The sequence below is a fragment of the Pan paniscus genome, chromosome X, assembly GCF_029289425.2.
Source record: "Pan paniscus chromosome X, NHGRI_mPanPan1-v2.0_pri, whole genome shotgun sequence".
Classification (NCBI taxonomy): domain Eukaryota; kingdom Metazoa; phylum Chordata; class Mammalia; order Primates; family Hominidae; genus Pan; species Pan paniscus.
This window is the reverse complement of record NC_073272.2, coordinates 26,989,375-27,009,455: the sequence shown is the minus strand read 5'-3', so window position 1 is coordinate 27,009,455 and position 20,081 is coordinate 26,989,375. Positions and strand designations below refer to the sequence as shown.

Below are 20,081 nucleotides of genomic sequence, written 5' to 3'. Positions count from 1 at the left end.
TAGGAGCTAAACTACGGGTACACATGGACATAAAGATGAAAATAATAGATACTGGGGACTCCAAAAGCGGGGTGGGTAGGCGGGGCAAGGATTGAAAAATTATCTATTAGGCACAATGTTCACTATTTGGGTAATGGGCACATTAGAAGCCCAATCCCCACCAGTATACAATACACTCACGTAATGAACACATGCATACATGTACCTCCTGAATCTAAAATTAAAATAAAAATGTTTTAAATGGGCTTAAACAACCACTTCAAAGAAGAGGAACTGAAATGGCCAAAGAATGTATGTATATGCATGTGTATGTATACATGTGTAACATATTTTTATATATACATATATACACATACTTTAGATTTCAATGAAAATGTGGTTAAAGTCACCAGTAATTCAAGAAAATGCAAATTAAAGCCATAGTGAGATATCACATCAGTTTGACAAAAAATTTTAAGCACTATGATACCAAGTGTTGCAAGGATGTAGAGTAACAAGAACTCTTACACACTGCTGGTGAAAGTATAAATTGGTTCAACCACTTTGGAAAACAGTTTAGCATCATCTACTAATAGTAACTGAAGAAATGCATGCTTCTTTAATCAGGATATATACACAAGAATGTTCATTGTTCATAATTGCCCCAAACTAGAAATAACTGTCCACCAACAATAGAATGGGTAAATAAATTGTGGTATAGTCATACAATGGAATGTTACACAGCAATAGCAATTCACAAATTAGAGTTACCACACAGGAACATGAAGCTTAGAAACACAATGTTGAGCAGAGAAAGCAAAACAGAAAAAAATACACGGAGTATGATTTCATTAAAATAAAGTTCAAAAACAGGTAAAATATGGTTTAGGGACATGTACACAGATAATAAAATTATAAAGAAAATCAAGAAAGTTATTCCTATAAAAAAGCGGGATAGTGATTGTACCTGGTAGGGAGAGGGATGAAATGATTGACGGAAAGGACATTTGGAAGGTTTCTAGGGTACTGATAATGTTTTCTTTCTTTGTGTAGGTGGCAATTAACATGGGTGTTTGCTTTTTTAAAGTATAAATATAAAAATATAACTAGAAAAGTATAAATTGTACATAATTTCCCTAAAATACTTTTTTAAAACTACAAAAGGTCCTACATGCTGGCAAAAATTAACTTAAATTTAGGGACCTGATGCCCCAGAGGCCTAATGTTAAATATAAAATTAATCCAAACACAAGTGATATGAACCTAAGTGGGTTGAAAACTGTGTTCAGCACCTCTCCCCATGACTGCTCTTTAATCTTTATCTCCTCAAAGAAGCCTTTGCCATTGTTCTTGCAATTGCTAATTTCTTGCTTTAGAACATTTCAGCTAAAGTCTGAACTCACCTTTGCTTAGTCCTAGTTTCCTGGGTACAATAAGCAAATGGACCCTGATAGATTAAATTTCCAGTTTTACAATCTTTTACCTATGGCCTGAGGTGCCAGAAAATCTGGCCATAAGCTATTTGGAATATCACAGGCATGACAAGGCCCAGTACCTTTTGTATTATAGGGGTAGCCATGGTGATGGAAGAGATTTGGAGATTTGTTTATTTATCAGTATTGTAAACTTGGAATTATATATGTGTGTGTATATATATATGTAGTGGATATATATATATATATATAGTGGATATATACATAGTGGATATATATATATAGTGGATATATATATATAGTGGATATATATATATAGTGGATATATATGTATGTAGTGGATATATAGAGAGAGAGAGAGTGGATATATATATAAAGAGGTGGCTTTATGCAACAGAAATCTGCTCACTTTATATATATATATTTATATATTATATATATATATAAAAAGCTGGGATTGTGTGTGTGTGTATACATACATATATAAATATAAATATATGTATATATATATACAAATATAAAGTTGGGGTTGATAAAAACTTTGTTGAAATTTTTTCTATCAGAGTCAGGCTGGCCCTGGTACACTGCCTGACTCCAAGTTGTGGCCGTGAAATGTGGCCCATAGAATCTCCTAAAATCTTTGTGTCAAACTACCTCTGCCTCTTCATATTAGCCTTTAGCTTAAAGGGGCCCATCCAATAGATTGGCTAGATTCCACTTATTTGACCTTAGCAATAAGCTTCCCCAAATCTTTTCCACTAAGACTCAAAGGTTGCAGAAATTAACCAAAGCAGTCGGTGGACACATTTAGTTTAGTCAGCATAGAATATTACAAGCAATTGAATTTTATTGATTTTATTGCCTTTAACCAAAGCTCAGCCTCTTGAAGTCCCCATTTGAACCATCCTCGTCTATAATATGAATCAATAGTGTGTGCCTTCTCGGCCCCTTTGGCATCTGAATTTGCAAACTACTTTAGGGGTTGTTGATCTCGCTTATCTTCTACTGAGAAAAAAAAAGGGGGGGTTGGGGGGTGCCGGGTACAGTGGCTCATGCCTGTAATCCCAGCACTTTGGGAGGCTGAGGTGGGTGGATCACGAGGTCAGGAGTTTGAGACCAGCCTGGCCAATATGCTGAAACCCCGTCTCTACTAAAAATACAAAAACTAGCCAGGCATGGTAGCATGCGCCTGTAGTCCCAGCTGCTTGGGAGGCTGAGGCAGGAGAATCGCTTGAACCCGGGAGGTAGAAGTTGCAGTGAGCCAAGATCACACCACTGCGCTTGAGCCTGGGTGACAGAGCAAGACTCTGTCTCAAAATAAATAAATAAATAAAAATAAAATAAATAAATAAAACCAAGATGGGGGCTTATTTGTTTCCTGTACCTGCTATAACATATCGTCACAAACTTGGTGGCTTTATGCAACAGAAATCTGCTCATTCACTGATAGTTCTGGAGGCCAGAAGTCTGCAACTAGCATCGCCGTACTAAAATCAAGGTGTCAGCAGGACTGCCCTCCCTCCAGGGGTTTTAGGGGAGAGTCTGTTCCTTGCTTCTTCCAGGTTCTGGTGGCTGCCAGCATTCCTTGGCTTGTGGCTGGATTACTCCAATTTCTGCCTCTGTCTTCACATCACCTTCTCCTCTGTGTGTGTGTCAAATCTCTCCCAATTCTCTCCTATGAGGACACTTGGGATGGCATTTTGGGACAACCCAGATGATCCATGATTTTGTCATCTTAAGTTCCTTAATGTAAACACATCTGCAAAGACCCTTTTTCCAATGGGTTTCAGAAATTAGGACTTGATATCTTCGGGGCCACCATTCAGCCCACTACAAGGTCCAAATATTAAATTCCACCCCACCCCCTTGTGGTACGTTCTTGCTATTCACTCTGCCAAGAACAACTGAGCCAGTTTTCTTCCAATCTATCCATGAATCATCTACACTGTGCCCATGAATCTTTCTTTTTATAATTTCAACTTTTCCTTTAGATTCAAGGGGTACATGTGCAGGTTATATAGGTATATTGCATGATGCTGAGGTTTGGGGTATGATTGATCCCATCACCCAGGTACTGAGCATAGTACCCAACAGTTTTTCAACCCTTTTCTCTTCTCTCCTTCCACTATTCAACTATAGTGTCTATTGTTTCCATCTTTATGTCCATGAGTACCAAATATTTAGTACCCACTCATAAGTGAGAACCTGCAGTATTTAGTTTTCTGTTCCTGCATTAATTTTCTTAGGATAATGACCTCCAGCTGCATCCATGTTGCTGCAAAGGACATGATTTCATTCTTTGTTATGGCTGCATAGTATTCCATGGTGTATATGTACCACATTTTCTTGGTCCAATCCACCATTAATGGGCACCTAGGTTGGTTCGATGTCTTTGCTGCTGTGAATAGTGCTGCACCATGAATCATCTTTCCCAACTCCTAGGCCATTAGTATCCAAATACCATTGCTAGTAAGTTTTTATCAGAAAATAAATTAAGTTTGGAAACAACTATTAAAATTTAAAATGTACCTAAATAGAACAAAAAAAAGAAAAGAAATTAAGCATGCTCCCCCAGTATATGTCGTTTATTTATAAATTATGTGTGCCAATATATCACTGGACTATTATATTATCATGCATATAAAAATAGGAATTTTTAAGATGAAAGAAAAATAAATATAAATACAATTACTAACATTTTCTTCCAACACCCAAATGAATGATCTTGTCAGCTCTCTGGGGTACACACATCCCACTACCGAAAACACTCTTGTTGTATATCCTTGCTCCCCAAAATTCCAAGAAAGAGTTTCAAGGACTGTTGCTTATGATAGGAAAGCTGAATGAGTCCTGGACTCCTCACTGTAGCTTTATACACAGCAAGTCAGCTTGCATCTTTGTGATATATTTTGGGGTTTTGAAAATGATTTCAATGGGAAAAATGTTCCTCTGCAAAAAAAAAAATTACAAAAAAAATAATAATAATAGGTTTGAAACCCACTTCTCTGGAGCACTCTCTTTTGGTGTGAGCCTCTGGGCGGCCTTTCATGCAGGTGGCACATGACATCACTCGGCCCCAGCTGTTCCTTATTAACTCAGCCTCTCAGTGAAAGATACAGCCTTTTACAATTTGACTTTTTTAAGGAGACAGCCCATTTTGCAAATCAACCAAACACATTAAGCACAGTTAGACCGCCACATTCCATAAATATAAATTTGACAGATAAATCCCGTGTTTTCACAGCCTCTGCTAAGACATGGATCAATCTGAAGTTCTGAAGGACACCAGGCTTGGCAAAAAAGCATCCCTGTTTTGTCACTCTAAAGGAAATGCAGCCAAGTCAACTGCACCCAGAGGGTCAAAGCTCAAAAATCATCCAGGAGCCTATAACCCTCACTGAGGCCTCTAAACCATTTCCCACATGAAAGGACTTTGCAAAAATGTTCTTTGCCTGCTCATAATGCCTAATTAGGCCCTGACCATGAGGCTAAGAGGTGGAGAAGAAAAGCCAGGACGCCTGCAGGCTGCCACTTGAGTTCACAGCAAAATGACAGGCAGCGTGCGTGATCCAAGGGGAAGAATCTGACAGTCACATTTCAGTCTTTCAGCCACATTTGTTTTTTACATGGGAAGGTTGTGGCATCAATAGTGTCATCTTCTAATAGAAAGGACAACTACATATAATGCATAATTGCCGGTCTGAATGACTTGTTATTTTGACTGCCTATTCTAAAATGTCTATAATTGCTTCCAACGAGACTTTGAATAAATGATAAGTCAGCACAGGCAATCACTGGTGGAGGCATAGCATGGCTATGGAAAACTTAATACAAATTATTTTGTCATGTGTCAATTTCCACCAATTCCTGATTATGATCACAAGGCATTTGTACCGCTTTGTTGGGTATTTCTTCCAACCGTGTCCCACTTAAGCAACAGAAGGTGTATCACATGTAGGTGTATAAAAGACTTGGCAGTTTATTTTCAAGGGCAATGAGCAGAAGCTGGCTGAGCCTGATAAATTCATTTTACACAATTTTAGCTTGTGCCAAATCCTGGCCCTTTTTGTAAAACAAAACAAAGTAAGGTAGAAGCACACCTCTCCAAGAGTTATTGCCATCTCTCCAAATGAACTTTTTCCCCCTCATATGCTTGTTTGCCAAGTCCTAAAATAACAAATCACTTCTTTATAACAAAATTGTCTCCCTGGAATAATAGGCTTCAGTGTGAATTCTGATAGAGCAATAGCTCCTCTAAATGACAGCAAAGGCTTGCAGCAGGGATGCAAGGCATATCTATTTCAGGGCTTCCCATTAGAGAGAAAAGCAGTTCAGTAAGAAGTGAAGTCATTTCCTGACTCATTGGGATGCCATGTTTAAACCACAGTTTTCTGCCTGAGGATACAAAGGTTGGAAAAACGTGGCTGAGCCTAAAAGAGGTGAATCACCCCTTCAGGATTGAAATAACCAACTTTTTAAGGTCCTTCACCCATTACTAGAACATATTAGATAGGGAAAAGGCTTAGCAACAGCCTCCATCTATTCCTTCATAGTAAGAATAAAGTTCTCCATCCTATACCCTTTGTTAAAGCCAGTTTCATAAATGATCGGTTCGCATATGATTAAATGTTTAAGTGTAGGAGCAACAGAAACATGTCAATGTTTAGGCATTATAAACATCAGGAGGTGGAAGAAAAGATAAATACAAAGCTTATTTGATTTTTGTTTGTTTCTAAAATAAGTTAAAGGACCAAAAAAATTTTTTTGTGAAATACTTCTAAAGCCATCACATCATATACTTTAAATTGACATTATTTTATGTCAATTATACCTCAAAAAAACTGGAAAAACTAAAACTAAAATTGCTATTTTTAAAGGATGATACACAACAATTTATTAGGTTGGTGCAAAAGTAATTGCAGTTTTTGCCAATACTTTCAGTGGCAAAAACCGCAATTACTTTTGCACCAACCTAATAGTAAGGGTTCCAAGGATTTATTTTACTAGAAAAATTTTCAATGTTCAGTCTCATTAGTAACCAAAGATAATTTTTATAATTTACGATAACGATGAGATACCATTTTAACCTATCAAATTAGCAACAGTTGACAAAATTAGCGGGGAGGTGCATAATACTCAGAGCTGGTAAGGAACTACAAATTGTTTCAACTTTCCAGAAGGTAATTGGGTAATACATATCAAAAGCTTTAAAAATGTTCTCACTCTTTAACCCAGTAATTCAACCTCTAGGAATCTATCCTAAAGCAAAAATCTGATATGTGGCCAAAGATATATTCACAAAACTGTAATTACAGTCTTGTTTAGAGTGAAAATCTCAAAAAGCCACTTAAATGACGAACAATAGGAAAAAAGTATTATTGTGGAACACTACAATGGTGGAGCATCATACAACAAATTTAAACTATATTTAGAGGTTATCTTTAATAATAAGGAATCATACCAATGAAAAGAGCAGTGTGGAAAATTATATATATAGGAAGAAAAAATATGCAAAGGAATCCCTAATTCAGTATCACTCTGGTGGATGGGCAGAAGGATCTTCCCCATCTTAAATATATCTTGTCATTATCAATGTCATATTAATGTATTCACACAGTAAATCTTTGAAACCCTTGTGGTATTTCTTGATGAACCTGAATCTATAAGTATCAGCATAAATTTCTCAAAGAACACTAGAGTGAGCTGTCTCTGCTGGCTGATCCTGCCTCCAGACCTCTGGAAGGAAGCCTGTAGTCAATGAGAAGAGGGCAGTGTTAGGAGAAGCCAGCCAGAAGACTGGCCAATGGATCATAGTCACCCTTTCAGGAATACTTTGACTGACCTTGAGTATTGCCATAGATGCCAAAACTCAATTGAATGGATGCTTATTGAATGTTGGCTGGTGTCTTATAAAATATTAAATATTAGATGGAGATAGGAGGAGAAGTATCAAAGAAAGATATACAAAAACAAACCAAATCCAGAGAAAGAAGCAAATTGATGAAGGGTTAAGAAATGTAGTAGAAAAGAAAGAGGAAAATGCACAAAGGGCAGTGAACTATGGTTTCCTTAAAATTATTGGATTATAGCAAGTTATTTTACCAATTTTTTTAAATGAAGTTAGTATTTCAAAACACAACTCTAGAAATTGTATTCCTTAACAATGATTTACTGACTGCTTTTCGTGTCAGGCACTGGTAAATGAGTCAATGCACATCGCGAAATATTTGTATTAATTTATTTAATCCTTGCAATTGCTTTATGGGATAAGTATTTCTATTGTCCCATTTTACAGAAGAGAAGCAGCAAGGCCCAGAGAGCTTCAGTAGCTTGCACAAGCTCTCATAGCTTTTAGGATGAAGAGTAGGGAACCGATTCCAGGGCCCTCTGGCTCTAGGTCTTCCTTGCTACATATATGGCCTCTACCTACTCAAGTCACAATGGTTCCATCTTTTGAAGTCCTATAGTTCTTACCATCAGTCATGCATATCTAAGATCAAACATTTACAGTTTTGCATGTTTGTTGCATTTTCATGTTAGTACAGCATGTCTTCCCAACTAGACTGTAAAACATTGAATGTAAGAACTGTAAATAATACTTCTCTATAATCCCCACAGTACTTAGCACTATTCCCCACTCATTAAGTAAGATTTAATTGGACCTTCAGCAAAGAAATAATGTTCAAAACAACTATTCTGATCATTTTGCAATCAAATAAACTCTACCAACGTTCTTTGCTAAGAAGCAGTCATCTTTTGAGATTGCTGGAAATTTAAGTTTAGAAAAAAGAAGTTAATGCTTTTTATCTCATTCTATTCCTTTGACTGATGAAACCAAAAATAATCACATTGCATCTCAAAGTGCTCCACCCCCATAAAGGCAGGGGAAGAGTGAGCCATTGCTAGGACACAAATGTGTTCTGCTCAAGGCAATCAAATAAATCAAGCAACCCCCAAAATATAGTTAAAGCAAAGTGACTCAGACACAGTTCATGTTTTTTGTCACTTACAATCCAAAGTGACTCTGAAACATGAATAGTTTTTAAAGCATTAGTCACTTTGCTTTCTCTGATAAAACTAAAATAATCCAATACAATTATCTGAATGGTTATAATTTAAAGATTTAAAATACACACTAAAAACCTAGCATTTCAAATTAGTGCTACTCTTTAGGACAAACTCTAACTAACTAATAATAATGATCTGGTATAAAAGTATCCTGCAGAAACTAATTTCCTACCATTTTCTTTTTATTAAGCTAATCTGAAAAAAAAGAGCATTCTTCCATGGGCTGTCCTAGAGAAAGCACAGCACTATAGAAACCATATACCTAAAAAAATCATTACTCAAAATTGAAAGTCATTTTCCTTTCTCACCTAAGAAAGCATTTATTCTCCTGCTGGAAGATTAAATATGGCTCAAGACCTTTATTTAGAAATAATTGAGTTTCACCAAATCAATAAACTAAAACAATTTCTAAGTCTCCTTATCAGTAGCTCAAGGATGATGAATAGGTTTAATCACACATGCCAACTCCTACTGGTTAGTAGCAAAGACCTGGATGCTGTGTTGAGAATGATTCTGAAGCCATATCCAAGAGAAAATATGTTTATATCAATTAGCCATATCAGTGATGCAAGTGGGAGAAGAAATACCAGTACCAAGAATTTGTGGTAACTACCATAATTTAGAAGTAAAATACAAACTCTCAATTTGAAATGAGAGGTGTGGACCAGGGATTTCAAAGGTGTTATTGGATTGTCTGGCTCATTTTAAGAGAGAGAATACATTGCTGAGATGTAACCCAGATTTATGATGCTCTAATTCAATAGCAACAAAGGAATATGAAAGAAATTGAACATATATTGACAGCCTACTATGTGCCAAGCACTAAATTTGTTGCCTTACCTTAACCACACACTCCCATGGCCATATCTAAGGCTTTTGTCATTACTCATAACAGCCCTCCTCCATTATCTTAATTTTAATCATTCTACTCCCCAAATACCACTTCCTATCTTTCTGGCTTATTCCCCCAAGTACTCAGTCTCCCAATAATTTATCTACCCCACTTACATGTCCAACCCCTGGGTCCCACCACCTTTTCACTGTTCCTCATCTTCCTACCATGTTCTCACTTTACTCCTTACCCATCATAAACTCCATAGGCCATTATAAATCACTCCCTGCACCATCGTCAACTCTATTGCACCTTTTTCTCTTCATCATAATTGCCTAGCAAAATCACACACTTTGTTAAATCCAGATCTCTGCTGACTCCAGAACTGCATCCATGCAACCTAAACACTGTCAGAGAAAAATTCACAACCATAATGACTAGTCTCATTCTAAATGTATAATTATCTCACTCTAAATGTATAATTACCTCAAGCAGGTCCTTAGTAAGGCTGGAAGCCTCACTGTATTTCCTTCTTCCACTCACTCTCCTGCTAGACATCTATCTCATACCTTCTCCTCTCTCTTCTCTCTCTCCTCCTCTCTTCTCCTCTCTCAATATCTCTTCCTCCTTTACTCATTCTCCACTGATGAGCTTGTTTCTTGCCTCATGGGAAGCATAGAAAAAATCAGAAGAGAATTCTCATAGACTCTAACTACCCCAACAACCTACCTAACTGCAGCTAGTTCTGTATACTCTACTCTCTCTTTTAATGCCATAGATAAGCTGTCATTGCTCTGATCAAAATCCAAGTCCTCCACTTGCACACCAAATCCCACCTCTCTTCTTTAATCAAGAACATCTCTGGAGCAATTCTCCCCCCCTCATCCTGGCATCGTCTATTTTTCAAATCATTCCCACCTACATTCAAACATTCTGTAAAATAAAAATCTTAAAATCTTATCTTGAACCCACACCCCTCCAGGTGCTGCCCCATTTTTCTGCTCCATTTTATAGCAAAATTCATTGAAAAATTTCTTACTTTCCATTTTTCTTGCCTGTCCTTCTTGAATCTGCCTTAATCAGGCTTTGCTCCTCGTCCCCATTCTACATATACCAGCGAAAGTGTCCTTGTCCAGGTCACAAATGACCCTTTTATTGCTAAATCCAATGATTGATTCTCAGAACTCATCTCTCTCAACCCATTGATAGCATTTAACACAGTTGGGAGTCCTCCTCTTTGAAAAGAAAAATTATCTTCATCGGCTTCCAGAATACCAAACACTCCTGGTTTTTTTTCCTAACTCACCAATCACAATTTCTCAATATCCTTTGCTGGCATCTTCTTACCTCTCTAATCTCTAAATATTGGAGTGCTCCAGGACCTCATCTATTCTCTATCTAAACACACTCTTCTGATAATCTTATTTAGTCTCATGGCTTCAAATGCTATCTTTATGTTAATTATTTCTGAATACGATCTCCAAACCAGACCTCTTGAACTTCAGACTATTTGTTCAACAGCCAATCCAGTAACTGCATTGAAATATCAAATATGCATTACAAACTTTCAATGCTCAAAACTAAACTCCTGATATTCCCCCCCAAAAAACACTTATCCCATAGTCTTCCCTATCTCAGTAAATAGTGGCTTCCATCAATCCAACTGCACTTTCGAAAAGAAAGGAAACTTGGGGTTAGGATCATCCTTGAATCCTCTCCTCTCTAGCCCCTCATATCCAATCCATCAGCAAATCCTCTTGATTCTACTTCTAAATCTGACCACTCTGTGTCTGACCACTTCTCACCACTTCATGGGCCAAGCTACCATTATCTCTTGCCAGGTCTCCTTGATGGGCTCTTGTCCCACTACAGTTTATTCTCAACATAGCAGCCAGAGAGATCTTTTTTAAAGAGTAAGTCAAGTCACGTCATTCTTCTGCTTGAGACCCTCCAATGGCTTCCTGTCTCACTCAGAAGAAAAGCCAAAGTTCTTTTGGAAGCCAAGACCTTACTGTAGGTCTACATCAATATCTACACTTCCTGTAGATACCTCTCTGACTTCAGCTCTCACTATTCCCCCACTCGCTCCACTTGAATCACATTAGCTTCCTTGTTCTTTGAATACAGCATTCATCCTTCAAGGCCTTTGCACGTGCTATTCCCTCTTCCTGGAGTGCTTTTTTATTTATTTATTTATTTTTGGGGGGGGCGGGGAGACAGAGTCTCGCTCTGTCGCCTGGGCTGGTGTGCAGTGGCGCGATCTCGGCTCACTGCAACCTCCACCGCCCGGGTTCAAGTGATTCTTCATCCTCAGCCTGCCGAGTAGCTGGGACTACAGGCATGCGCCACCAGGCCCAGCTATTTTTTTTTTTTTTTTAGTAGAGACGGGGTTTCACCATATTGGACAGGCTGGTTCGAACTCCTGACCTCGTGATCCACCCACCTCAGCCTCCCAAAGTGCTGGGATTACAGGCGTGAGCCACCGGTCCTGGCCCTGGAATGCTCTTTATACAGATATCCACTCTTTGCCTCTTTACCCTTGTAAGGTCTTTGCTCAAATGTTGTCTTCTCAACGAATTCTGAAAAAATTCTGGCATACCCTTTTACCCTACACTGTTTTACTTTTCACCAGAGCATTTTCACCATCAGACATACTATCTATTTTATATATGCATTTGTTTGTCTTTCTACCTCAGCCAGAATGAAAACTCCATGAGGACAGAGCATTTGAACTATTCATTGATATTTATCCAGAGCCCAGAACAGCATCCATTACAGAATAGACAGTAAATACTTGTTGAATTGATGAAGGAGTAAATGTTTACCTCATTTTATCTTCACTTACACCCTATAAGGCAGATATTATTATCCCTACTTTACTGATGCAGAAAGTGAAGTTCAAATAGCTTGAATAATTTGTCCAATATCATACATCTAGTGAATACAAGAATCAAAATTTGACCCCCACACCTACTTTCAAAGCCTGTCCTTCTTCTCATGACACTGAAGAATGAAGTATTTATCCTGCCTTTCTTATATGAACTGTGTCACTAAGTAACCAAATATAGATGAAGGGAAGGGTCTTCATTGAAGTATTCCAACTAACAAATGAAGTAGAAATTAGAGAATTAGAACATAACTATTTTGCAGCCACTAATCTAAGCATTGAGCATCAAAGGCTGCTAACGTCACAAAAATAGAGACATCCAGACATATGTGCTTGCTGATGAATCATACCATCCTCAGTCTTGTCAAAAAAAAATACTGAATCTGAATCTGAACAAACCTCTAGATTGGGGATTTTTCAACCTCAGCACTAATGACATTGAGAGGGGGCTAATGCTTTTCTGTGGGGGGAGCTGTCCTGTGCCTCATAGGATGTTTAACACTATCCCTGTCCTCTACCCACTAGACGCCAGTGGCACCACCTACTCCTTTTCAAAAATCAAAAATGTCTCCAAACACTGCCAAATGTCCCCTGCAAATCACCCCTGGTTGAAAACCACTCCTCTAGTTACAACTAGCATTCCACAGGTAAAACAGAGGACCATGTTAAACTAAACTGCATGTATACAATCAGCAAAATACAGACTATGGGAAATGTCACACATCAAATGACCCAGTTTCTTCAACAAATAAATTTCCAGGAAAAGAGGCAGGGAAGAAGGGGGAATCTTTGGATCAAAATATATAGAGAAGACATTTTTTTAACCAGGCAAAACTAAACTATAGGGTTTACAGGTACACAGTTGGGTGATAAAATTACAAAGAAATGGAAGAAAGTGATTGTTGCAAAAGTCCCATAGGGAGAAGGGACGTGGTTGAAGTTGGAATGCGACACTTGGTTGGCCTTGGGACTTCTTAGGTGACATGAGATTCTATTTCTTGACTTCTTGACTTGGGTGGTATTTAAAAGGGTGTTGACCTTATAATAATTCATTAAGTTTTATATTCATTTTATCCTGTTCTCTTTCTTTTTCCAGTAAAAAAAAAAACACATAAATAAGTGAAAACTGTAATAAATAAACAGAATAATCTGCCTTCCCTTCTACTTCAGTTGAGTTGAAGTTCTGTGGGAACTGTCCTTGAGAGGAGAACTTTGAATTTATTGAGTTCAGGTCGATGTTTATGTTCCCTCAGCCCAGAGGTGTAAATCCTCATCAATGTTTCAGAAATGACTTTGGAAATCATAGCAGGACTTACTACAACTCTCCACAAGCCATATGTGTGATATCCATATCTTGGAGTTGAAGGAACAACTCACATCAAATCAGCAAATACCTACCAGAAAGCCTGTTGTGATCCAGGCGGCCTGCCAGGCACTGTGAGGGAAGCAAAATGCAAAGCAGTGAAGTCTTGGCAGATGTGAGCAAGGCTCATGAGAACTGTGTGGGCTGAGTAGAGATTTGTGGGACGATGACTTTAAGAAGGATTTGCAGGCCCAATAGAGAGACACTCCACAGGTGTACCTCCTTTCTTGCAAAAGATACGCTCCTGAAGAGTTCTGTCATGATTAAATTTTTATAAATTTGATTATATTTTCTCATTGACTTACATTATAATCAGAGAGTGGCTTTATCTACATTTTGGATTAATCTTCAACTGGCGATGGCTCCCAACAGTTTAAGTTTCCCTGCTTCTCTGTCAAGTAGTTAATAGTTTATAAACAAACATTTAAAGGCACTATTTAAAGGAACCCTTGAGTGAATCCTTTTGAACAACAAAGGATTCTTTGGTAAGATTAATAAATAATCATTAGATTGGAGGCTCATCAAGCTTTCTTAAAGTACAGCATAGCTATACGCAAGACTCCAGTGTCCTTTGATAGGATTTCATTGCAATTATCTTTTTACCTAAGAGTCAGAATCTATTTTATGTGTATTTTAGGACAACATTTTGCATTACTGGTCTTCCCACTTTTTCCAATAGCATTTGGAAGAACATCTTGTCCAGAGACTCGTGAGAAACACTACGAAATGTAGCTCATATTACTGAGTTGCGTGATGCAATAGGACCTTGGCTTTCAGGCTGCAGTTTAAAATTACACTGTAAAAACAAAATGCTTCTAAGTCCAGGACAGAGGTAATTTGAAATGACTGGCCTACTGGTTGGATTCTCTGGGACAAAAGATGCTCAAGCTACTCCCCTTAGAACTGCCTCTTGAAAAGTGGGCTGCCTGGAAATCTCAAGTAGGTCACTGGAAAGCTGGAATGAGAATGGAGCTCACTGACCCCACCTTTGCCAACCACATCACCACATCTCTCCCCTACTCCTCCACACTACCCTGCCTGTCTGCCCACCACGACTCCTCCTCACCTCCCTGTTTTCCCCATCACCATTCAACTCTTAGCCCTCCTGATAACTTTTCTTGGACAAACCAAAAAAGATGTTTTCCTCAGTGCCAACAGCATTTCACATTGGTCAAGTCACACTTGGGTCTACTACATGGCAAGAGATTCCCAAGCTGCTAGAGAATGGCAAAATCCTAGGGCTGCTGATGCTCCTCCAGTTGGTATAAGTAAGGTTGCTCTCGTACTTCCCCTTGACTGGAATTTGTGAACTGGTTTTTAACATGATAGCTTACCCTGCTAGTTACACACACTCAAAGAAATGTGATTTATGTTGAGTTTCAGAAGGGCTAGCTTTGTTATTTCTAATTAAAGACCCCATTTATTTTGGAGTAAATGGGTAAGGGTTAGTTCACTTTTTTTGTCTTTGGTGACAAGAATATAACTTATAATTGGTTTATTTAAAAAATATACTGGAAATAAAAAATGGAATACAGCACAGAAGAATACACTGAGTCAGTTTTACTGTAGAGGGAAAAACAATGCTCTTTCCAAATTCATTACTGTCCACTGCTTCTAGGACTACTTCCTGAGGATAGACACTGTCTTCCTTGCTGTGTTCAAGAAGGTTTATCCATAAGGCATTTATCTGAGTGTAGTGATATGGCCTAATAGGGTATAGTTATGGAGCACCTATAGAATTCTACAGCTATTGGCAAGCATTTCACTATAGCCTTTGTGGTAGGCCAAATTCTAAGATGACTCCCAATGACCTACACCCTATTATAATCCCTTCTCCCTCAGCATAGGCAGAACTTGTAAATTGCATCTAACCAATAGCATATGGCAAAGATGGAGGGATTTTGCAGATGTAATTAAATTGCCTAATCAGTTGACTTCATTAATCAAAAAAGATTACACTGAATAAGCCTAACCTCATCAGGCAATGTGTTTAAAAGAGGGTCTAAGAGGTCAGAGACTTGAAGCAGCAGAGACTCTGTCTCCATTGCTGACTTTGAAAATGCAAGCTTCAATTAATTCTACAGCCTCAAGGGAATGAATTCTGCCAACAACCACGTGAGCTTGGAAGTGAATCCTTCCCTAAGGGAGCCTCCAGATGAGAACTCGACCTAGCCAACACCTTGATTTCAGGCTTGTAAGACCCAGAGCAGAGAGCTCAGCTAAACTGTGACAGACTTCTGACCTACAGAAACTGTAAGATAATAAATGGCTTTTGTTTTAAGCCTCTACGTTTGTGGTAATTTGTTATGCAGCAATAGAAAACTAATACAGCCATGAAGAATCAACAATGAAATAAAAGCCTCTGCTAAGTGGATCCCTAATCCGTAAGAATAAGTGAGTAGATAAACAAAGAAAAAGAGCATCACAAACCAGAACATGTGCTTCCACTCTCACCCATCCCCCATCTACCTTTCCATGTCTAAGAGCAAAGGATGTAGAAAAATGGAGACAATGTCTATTTCAGAAAGGTTTTCCCTGCCCCAGCATTGTTGGTTTACTACAGATCATTATTCTACGTCCACTTTTTTCTTGCAAAGAGTCCACATGTACAGCCCTTAAGTGAAAAGAGATAAAAGAATCAAATATGCTTCCAAAGAAATAAGAAAATCCTAGCCTCTGTAGGTAACTATAATTGCCCATGAAATGCATGCAAATATCAAAATCAACCCCCAAGAGCAAAAACAGAACCAAGAATAGCACTGCAGGCAGCAAAGCAACTATTGCCAATGGTGTCCATGGCTGAAAAGAAAAGGCTTAAATGAAAAAAGGAAGACTGCCCGTTGCATATATTAGATGCCCAGGATTTGTCTGAAATCCATTTGAATGGATGAATGAATGAGAATTAAAAGGGATTAACGTTGCAAAAGAACAAGAAACTAGAGAAAAATGTAGTAGTGACCAAAAGCCAGGACAAGGTCAGAAAAATTCTTAATGCAAGAAGCCATCGAGAGTTGATGTAACCATAGAGCAGTGGTTCTCAAAGTGCGGTCCCAGGAACAGCAGCATCAGTGTCACCTGGGAGCTTGTTAGAGATGTAAATTATCTGGCCTCACCCCAGACCTACTAAATAAGAAACTGTGAGGATGGGGCCCAGCAACTGAAGAAACCGTGATGATGGGGCCCAGCAACTGAAGAAACCCAGGGGATTCTGACACACGCTCAAGTGTAAGAACCACTGACCAAGAAAAATAAAGAAATCCTGTGGAGATGGTTTGAAAGAAAAGCTCAAGGGTCTTAACCCTGGCTGCACATCAAAATCAGCTGAGGACCTTTAAAATTACGAATACCCAAGCTGGTCCATCACCAGAGATTCAGATTTAACTACTGTGAGATAGGAACCAGGCATCTAAATTATTTACCAGCTCTCCAGGCGATTCAAATGTGCAGCCAGGGCTGGGAAGCTTTAATGTAAGAGGTGAAGCAGTGTGGGAGGGCCACATTCAAGATTGCTACATAAATGACCTCTAAAAGAAGGTTTGACCCTTCAGATATGGTGTTCTGCCTCCAAAGTATTCACACATATATTCTCAGCTGTCAACACGTCTACGCTTTAGCACAGGGCATGGAAATTGCTTTTATTCAGCAGCACAGAAAAAATAACACTTTTCACGGTCCCTGCTCACCTTCTGTGCTGGTTTTGTACAAGCAACACTTTCCCTCCCTGCCCTCAGTATATGGGGTGCCCCTAAGAAACAGGAAGAGAAGCTGCACTTTCTTCTATTCATGGTAGCAGCAGTCACCACAGGGTCACCACCTTACTTGACCCACGGACCTCTCTGAGGACCCAGTATACACAGGCAGATGTCCCAAGAGGTCTAGATATCCCTTCAACTCTAAGCTACACAGTCCCTCAGCTACTCTGAGGGCATCTTCTCCTGAACCTGGAAGGCGAATGAGGATCTCCAGCTGAGAGGGACAATAAAAGAGGCTTTCAGGTAGAGAAACCCGGGACCGGGATCATGGCAGCTGAGACTTGGAACGTGGCCGAAGCAGAGGCCCCGCAGCCCCAGAAGCGCTACTACCGGCAATGTGCTCAATCCAACCCCATGGCAGACCACACGCTGCGCTATCCTGTGAAGCCAGAGGAAATGGACTGGTCTGAGCTATACCCAGAGTTCTTCGCTCCACTCACTCAAAATCAGAGCCACGATGACCCAAAGGATAAGAAAGAAAAGAGAGCTCAGGCCCAAGCGGAGTCTGCAGACATAGGCTGTGGCTATGGTGGCCTGTTAGTGGAACTATCACCACTGTTCCCAGACACACTGATTCTGGGTCTGGAGATCCAGGTGAAGGTCTCAGACTATGTACAAGACCGGATGTGGGCCCTACGCGCAGCTCCTGGAGGTGGCTTCCAGAACATTGCCTGTCTCTGTAGCAATGCCATGAAGCACCTTCCTAACTTCTACAAGGCCAGCTGACAAAGATGTTCTTCCTCTTCCCCGACCCACATTTCAAGCAGATAAAGCACAAGCGGCAAATCATCAGTCCCACTCTGCTAGCAAAATATGCCTACGTGCTGAGAGTTGGGGGGTTGGTATATACCATAACCCATGTGCTGGAGCTACACGACTGGATGTGCACTCATTTTGAAGAGCACCCGCTGTTTGAGCGTATGCCTGTGGAGGACCTGAGTGAAGACTCCATTGTGGGACATCTAGGTACCTCAACTGAGGAGGGGAAGAAAGTCCTACGTAATGGAGGGAAGAATTTCCCAGCCATCTTTCGAGGAATACAAGATCCCGTCCTCCAGGCAGTGACCCCCCAAACCAGCCTGCCTGGTCACTGACTGCTTACTCTACCTTAGCTGGACCTTGTCTTCCAGGGACTAGAGAGAAGAGCAGGATCCCTGGGTCTTCCCAGTTGAGACTGCTGGAGCTGAGACACAGTACTCTCAAAGAAGGTGGGGAGCTGCCCAGGGCAGAACCGGCTGGTGTTGATGACTACCCCTGGCTCCTCTCACCTTGTCCCTCCACTCCCAACAGAAAACAAAGCAGCTGACTGAGGTGGTCAAAGGACTTCGGACCATAGGGGATCTTTGGAAGGCTGTGGGGTCTTGCTCTCCCTTAGCACCCCCTTCTCCTTGGGAGATCTCTCCTCAGCTGGAATGAGGAATGTTGTCCATCTAAACTGCTTGCTAGGCTTAAAAAAAAAAAAAAAAAAAAAAAAAAGCTTTCAATTACTTGGGAGCACATGACCCTCCCCCTCCCAGGGCTCAGCAATAGAGTCATTTCACTGTCTGCATAACCTAAGTCCACTTGGGCCAGTGAGTGAGAGGGAACACTCAGAAAAGTTTAAACTTCCAAGATAGAAACTAAACATTTAAATTGTCCAAGAACACCACAGGATCTGTGTACTTATATGCAACATACAAGCAGATTCCCTCCCAATTATATGCATGTGCATGGGGCCTTTATGAGTTCAGCTAAAGGAGATGCTCCACCACTAAATGGTACAGTAGTGACTTGATTGAGCAGGTTCACACCACACAGATGACAAGTAGGAACAAGCAATAATGCCTTGTCCCAGAACCTCAGAATGCTATATCTAATAGATGACAATGACAACAATGATGGTCACCAGATTCATCACTGGAAATTTAAGTTTTCCAAAAAGCTTAAGCAAGCATTCCTTAAAGAGGCTGAGAGAACCTCCAAGTATTTTGGAATCTATAAGCATGTTGTCTCAATAAAAACGCCCAAGAGTAGCCAAGGGGCAGATGCCAGAGCAGGAAATGGAGATAGGGCAGGTGGAGTATCAGGTCTTACATTTTTTCCAAAACTGATTAGACAAATTCTCATGTTCAGGACTGCTACCTAGAGCAGCGGTTCTCAACTGGGGTCTATTTTGCACCCCAGGGGACATCCGGCAATTTTTGGAGACATTTTTGGGTTTTACAATACAGTAAAAGAGTGCTACTGGCATCCAGTGGGTAAAGGTCAAGGATGCTGTTGAACATCCTATAATGCACATGACAGCCCACGAACAAAGAGTTATCCAGCCCCCATGTCATTAGCACCAGGATTGAGAAACCCTGATCCAATGAAATGCCCTCTCAACAAACAGCAGAGAAGGAAAATAGTAATGGATTCTTTTTCCATAAAGGCCCAGATTCTACCCACAGTTTCCATTAGCATCCTAGAAGAACAGAGCTTGTTCTCTTCAAGGAGACAGGTAAATTGATCCTGACAGATTATCTCACCCACCCCATGCTTTCAGGAAACTCAATAACTAAATCACCCAGGACAAATAATTCTATAGACTCTTATCAAATATACTCACAAATAAAAGCCCCCACAGCATCCCTGTAGCCACTTGTTCCAATGTTTGTCTTCCTAATGGACAAAATGTTAGGCTGAATCATTTGAAATTGCCAACATTTGATGGATTTTGGCCTTCAAAATGGCCATTTCATGTGGCTCAACCTAACATTATTCCCTTCAACAAAAATGTGTCCTACTT

At 39.7% G+C, this 20,081-nt stretch overlaps 1 pseudogene; it reads left to right on the top strand.

Annotated features, from left to right (window-relative positions):
* The first annotated feature begins 17,266 nt into the window (after window positions 1–17,266).
* LOC100978151 (tRNA (guanine-N(7)-)-methyltransferase-like) lies at window positions 17,267–19,134 on the top strand (annotated as a pseudogene).
* The last annotated feature ends 947 nt before the right edge of the window (window positions 19,135–20,081 follow it).